Genomic DNA, 6,703 nt, shown 5'->3' with positions numbered 1-6,703 from the left:
TGTCTGGTTCTGCAGTCAAGGAAGAAACAGTGGGCTTTAAGACCTTCCTGGTAGGGGATGGAGGAGTAGAGTGACTGAACATCCATAGTAAAGATGAGGTTGTGGGGGCCAGGAAAACGTAAAAGATGAAGGGCATGCGAGGCTTCGTGGGCATAGGTAGGGAGAGACTGGCCGGCAGTTGGAAACAAAAATGTCTATAGAGGACCATCCGGGGAGTCCACGAGGAGGGGGACCGGTGGTGACGGGAGAAGGAGTCATGACTGGATGGCGTGGACTCCTTCCCATAGAAAAAGGCACGGAGGCGGAAGCGACGGAAGAAGAGATCTACGTCATGGCGGACACGGAACTCGTTGAGTGATGGCGGAGGGAAAATAAGAGAGGCCTCTGCTGAGGATAGACTGCTCCGTATCAGAAAAGGGGAGGGGACGGTGAAGACACAAGGGTGGGGGTTGGGATCAGAGGTGGGCAGGTGTGTAGATGAAGGTTGGGGAGATGTCTGGTGGTTATTCAGAGAGGAGGGAGACATGAGGACTATTGTATGGGTGGGAAGTAGCGGGCCACTGGGCTAAAAGGGGAAGGGGAAGACCCAATGGAACCCCCACTGACGTTCCCTGTAGGAGGGAGGGAGGGGGGGGGGGGGGGGAGGAAGCAGTAGGTCCCTGCAGAGTCACACCACATGGTGTGGGAGTCAGCATATTGGAGGCTGTGGCCCTGATGCCGAGCCCGGGACTCAGATAAGACGACAACTGCGGCCCGCTGATGGGCGGTGGACTGGCGAGGGTTGGCGGAGTTGCTGGTGGAGTCCGAGTCAGGGGACAAAGCATTGGTAGCCCCGGTGAGCGAAGAGCCGGGGAAGCGGCAAGTATCGGCAAATTGGAGGAACACCACCTCATATTTTGCTTGGGTAGATAGATAGATATAGATATGCCATTTATTGTCACTATACATGTACAATGAGATTAAAAGCAGCTCGTACTCAGTGCATACATATAATTTAGTACAAAAAACAGAAAACAGAAAAAAACAAGGGGGGGGGGGGGAGATAGGTGCACAATTCTGCGGCGCTATATACATATCTATAAAGGCAAAATGGTGAAGGATGAATAGGTAATATTCTTAGGCAGATGTTTAAATGTTATATTAAATTATTAAAAAATTATTTAAAAATATTTAAAATTACAGTTACATACACATTACAGTTCCAAATTTCAGTACGTGGATAGAATAGATGGAAGTCCGGGTGTTGGGCTGTGAAGTCAGTGCATGTGTGAGTTAAGAGTAGTTATGACTTTCGGAAAACAACTGTTCCTGAGTCTATTTGTCCTAGTTTTGATGCACCTATAGCGCTTTCCAGAGGGCAGCAGGTCGAACAGTCCAAACGCAGGATGGGAGCTGTCCTTGATGATATTCTTTGCCCTGCTAAGGCAGCGGGAGGTGTAAATATCCATTAGGGCGGGGAGAGGGCAACCAATGATCTTCTGTGCTGTCCTAGTTACCCTCTGAAGCCTCTCCCTGTCTGCCATGGTGCAGCTGCCGTACCATGCTGTAATGCAGTATGTCAGCAGGCTCTCGATGGACGAGCGGTAGAAGGTCAGCAGCAGGTTAGAGTCCAGGTTGTGCTTCCTGAGAACCCTCAGGAAGTGCAGCCGCTGCTGAGCCTTCTTGATGACCGCTGTCGTGTTGTCTGTCCAGGAGATGTCAGCAGAGATAAGGACGCCGAGAAACCGGAAGGTGTTGACCCTCTCCACACACTCGCCGTTGATATGTAGGGGGACTAAGTCGGTGCTGTGCCTCCTGAAGTCGACAATGAGCTCTTTTGTTTTCCTGGTGTTCAGAGCCAGATTGTTTTCTGAGCACCAGGTTGTCAACTTCAGGACTTCCTCTCTGTAGGCTGCCTCGTCTCCCTTTGAAATAAGTCCGACTACAGTACAATACAATACAATGTATTGTCATTTGAGCCTCAGTGAGGCTCAAACGAAATTCCGTTTCCACAGCCATACAAACAAAGACAATTTCCTAGACATACACACAATTTAATTCACACAAACATCCATCACAGTGGACCCACTGTGATGGAAGGCAAAGTCTTTTCTCTCCCCTGTTCTCCATGTCTCTCCCGATGTCCAAGCCCCAGGCGGGCGATGATAAGTCCCATGGCCATTTCAGGCCGTGCCGGACGATTTACGGCCCCGCTCCCGGTCTAAATGTCACAAAGTTGGAGCCCCCGGCGGGCGCTGGAATGTCCCACGGCCATGAAGCCGTGCCGGGTGATGTATGACCCTGCTCCAGGTCGTTCCAACCCCGCGACACGGGCTGGAGAAGTCGCGTTGCGGGAGCTCCGGGAAGCGGTCTCTCTCTCCACCCGGACCCGCGAGCTCCCGATGTCCCGACAGTCCACCGGACCTGCGGCTGCGGTGCTGGAGCCTCCGAGCCCCAGGAGTCGAGTCGCAGCAGCGAGTCACCACCGCTCCCCACGCTCCGAGGCCGGCCAGCCCCACGATGGTGAGTAGTCCGCAGCTCCGCAGTCTCCCGAGCCCCCGGGTCGTTCAGGTTGGAGGCCGCTCCACGGTGCTAGGCCCCAACGACAACGGAGACCCGACAGGGAAAAGGTCGGGTCTCCCGGACAGGGAAGAGATTTTAAACGGTTTCCCCCCTCCCCCCCCCCCCCCCGCCCCCCACATATACACATTTAAAACTAGTATTAAAAACACCAACACTACATTTAACTAGACAAAAAATAAAAAAGGACAGACAGGCTGTAGGGGCCGCTGCAACGGGTGAGTCGCGCCGCCAACAGTAGTGTCGTCAGCAAATTTGACGATGCGGTTGTTGTTGTGGGCCGGACTACAGTCGTAGGTGTAGAGACAGTATAGGAGGGGGCTTAGCACACAGCTCTGTGGGGAGCCGGTACTCAACCTGCGAGTGGAGGAGAGGTGGGGGCCGAGTCTCACAGTCTGGGGCCGGTTGGTGAGGAAATCTTTTATCCAGGCACATGTGAAAGTGGGGAGGCCGAGAGTGACCAATTTATCAATGAGAATGTCCGGAATGATTGTGTTGAAAGCTGAGCTATAATCCACAAAGAGCATCCGGACGTAGCTCTGCCCCTGCTCCAGATGGCTCAGCACAGAGTGGAGAGCTACGGTGATGGCGTCTTCCGTGGATCTATTTTGGCGATAAGCGAATTGGTGGGGGTCGAAGTCTGGTGGTAGATAGTCCTTGATATGCTGGAGGACCAATCTCTCGAAGCACTTCGTGATTACCGGAGTGAGGGCCACGGGACGGTAATCATTTAGGCTAGTGATGGGAGACTTCTTCGGCACTGGGACGATTGTGGCTGATTTTAGGCAGGACGGAATAACTGCCTGGTCCAGGGAGAGGTTGAAAATTCTGGTGAAGATGACAGTGAGCTCGTGGGCACACGCTTTGAGCACCTTACCAGGTACTCCATCTGGGCCGGTAGCCTTCTTGGGGTTCACTGCCAGGAGCACCCGTCTGACATCGTGCTCCCTGACAGTGAGTGGAGTAGTACAGGAGCCAGGTGAGGGTGGGAGCAGGGCTGTAGCAGGTGAGTGCTGCTGTTGTGATGTTTCAAAGCGGGAGAAGAAGCAATTTAGCTTTTCTGCCAGCAGCACACTCAGGTCTTCTGACTTTGTGGCATAGCCTCTGTAGTTTGTGATGTCTTGTATGCCCCGCCATACCTCCCGTGTATTATTGCTGGACAAGTGGGACTCTATGCTCCTCTTATGGTCCGCCTTGGCTTTTTTAATTCCACTTTTCAGATCGGCTCGAGCAGCCCTGTACAGAGCTGTCACCTGACCTGAAGGCAGCATCGCGGGCTCTGAGGAATGTGCGGACCTGGCTGGACATCCAGGGTTTCTGGTTTGGGAAAACCCGAATGTTTTTGTCCACAGTCACGTTTCCGATACAGAACTTGATATAGTCCAGCACCGTTTCTGTGAGAGTTTCCAGATCCTGGTGTTCGAATATGTCCCAGTTTGTCTGTGTAAAGCAGTCCTGTATATTGGAGAGTGCATTTTCAGGCCAGGTTGTAACAGACTTTATGGTGGGCCTGGCACTGCGTCTGAGGGGGGTGTAGGCTGGGGAGAGCATGAGGGAGAGATGATCTGACTGGCCGAGTTGGGGGAGGGGGATGGCTCTATACGTGTGCTTAATATTGGTGTAGACATGATCCAGCGTGTTCACCCCTCTAGTAGAACACTTGACATGTTGATAAAATTTCGGCAGTACAGTCTTCAAGTTGGCCTTATTAAAGTCCCCTGCAATTATGTGAACACCTTCAGGGTGGTCCCGCTGCTGTTCATTAATGGTGTTCAGCAGGAGAGATAGCACCGTGTTTACATTGGCGTCAGGTGGAATATACACAGCCATGACAATCACTACTGTTAGTTCTCTCGGTAGAAAAAAAGGCCGGCATCTTACAGACATGTACTCGAGGTCAGGGGAACAATGATTGTCTATGATTGTCCCGTTGTTGCACCAATTCTCATGCACGTATATACAGAGGCCCCCTCCCCAGCTCTTACCAGAGTCCATAGTCCTGTCCCCGCGGAGCAGAAAGCGTCCTGCTAGCTGCATGCTAGCATCAGGTATCCCCGGGTGAAGCCAGGTTTCGGTGATAATCATAACACAGCAGTCGCGAACATATCGATTTCCAGCGAGTTGTAATTCCAGGTCATCCATTTTGTGAACCAGGGATCTGGCATTGGAGAGATACAGGCTCGGTAGAGGTGGCTTGTGTGGTTGTTTTCTTAGCCTTAGCAAAACACCGGACCTGCGGCCTCGCTTCTGCTTCCTCTCCCTCCTCCGTCTGCGCCGCCTCTCAGACCCGACGACAATCCACGGGGACCCCGATGGTCTCGCTATGTCGCCCGGGGTGTTATGCGTGCGATGGAAGACACCCGAAACAGATGTCTGATGCTGGTCACCGATATCCACGAGGTTCTGGCGGGTGTAGCGGACGTTCGCAGAACCGACAGCAAAGACGTACACGGACAACACAACGTACACGAACAACAAGAAAAAGCACCGAGACAGAGAGCCGTGAGCCGCTGCGACTGTGCGCGCCGCCAGCGGTATGAACATTTACTTCTCTAATTTTTAGTAGCCCTTGCTTTCCCTCTTTCTCTCCATCGCCTCCCCTTCCCAGTTCTCCCACCTGTCTTATTGTCTCCAACTATATTTTATCTCGGTACCGCCCACTTCCCTGACAGCAGTCTGAAGATGGGTCTCGACCCGAAACGTTACCCATTCCTTCTCTCCAGAGATGCTGAGTTACTCCAGCATTTTGCGTCTACCTTCAATTTAAACCAGCAACTGTAGTTCTTTCCTACAAATGTTATATTTGTAATTATTTGCAGGACAATAGATTATTCCAGTCTCAAAGAAAATAGTTAATCAATAGTTCAACTAAAATCATGCACCATCAACATAATGCATGAACTATTCAACGAATTCAAGGTTACACACATAATAGATTTAAATGGAGAATGCTCTCAACAGTTGCAATGTTTGTGTTGATGGGATGAACAACAACTTGCATTGATATACTAGCTTCTATTTTATGTGAACCGATTCTTGAAATAAGAAACCATTATCAATCAGTTTTAGAACATAACAAGATGTGAGCAGGGGATTTACAAGTATTAATGAGTCATATACGGAGGCTATAAAAGTCAAGCGGTTACCTTTATAATAAAAAAACAACTCAGCTGGTTAGGAGAACAGACAATCGGTGGATACAGGTGAGAGGAGTGGGTGGGTAGAAAGGAAGATGGTTGGACAAAGGCCAGAGATGAAAAGATAGATGGAAGACAAAACGATTGAAGAATTTTGAAGCTAGAGGAAGTGATGTATAAGGGGGAAAGGGAGGGGACGGGACGTGCGTGTCCCGGTCGGGCGGTGGGAAACAGAAAGGAGTCATAAAAACATCCAGAACGGTCAGATTGAAGGAAAAAGCAGACTCGACTACGTCAGCAAACCATGAACTAAAATGGCTATGTTCCAGATTCAGTACTTTAAATTAGTAATGGCTCAGTTAGTTAACAGACTCGCCTGTGTCAGAAGGTTGACCCTTCAGGGAGACTTGGAGGAACAAGTGGATCTTCAGCTACCAGGACAAGCGTTAGAGTCAAGCACGGTCCACCCTCTCACGTAGCAACCATAAAACGCAAGATCGAGAGCAGGAATTTTTACCCGTTTATTATCCTTTATAAAATTAATACGTTAACAGCCATAACTAAGTCGCTAAAACAAGGCTGAACGACTTTGCACCTGTAGCTTCCGTTATTTCCACCCTATTCTTCCTTCAGGACTTATAGACTCATAATCAGAGAGTGATACATTGTGGAAACCAAATATCCTATAGGCCAACATGTCCCAGCTACACTAGCCCCACCTGGTCGCGTTTAGATCATATCCCTCCAAACCTGCCGTTCGGTAAGTTATGAAAATATTTAAAGTTCTTCTTCTTCTTTGGAGTTTTACGGCAGCCGGCATCCACAATGTTGCATTGCTGCCACCTTCTGGCTTCACTCCACAGTCCTCATGTCTTTACATTATATCCTTTTTATAAGGCCAGAGGCCCTCAAGAAATTAAACAACACCTTTACTCCTTTTCCTTCCCCTCCACACTCTAGAATGTTCTTTTCTGATATATCTGTCACTCCAATTTTCTTCATTTCAC

This window comes from Amblyraja radiata, chromosome 3 (genome assembly GCF_010909765.2).
Source record: "Amblyraja radiata isolate CabotCenter1 chromosome 3, sAmbRad1.1.pri, whole genome shotgun sequence".
In the NCBI taxonomy this organism is placed as follows: Eukaryota; Metazoa; Chordata; class Chondrichthyes; order Rajiformes; family Rajidae; genus Amblyraja; species Amblyraja radiata.
The sequence above is the reverse complement of the archived record's forward strand: the minus strand, read 5'-3'. Positions refer to the sequence as shown.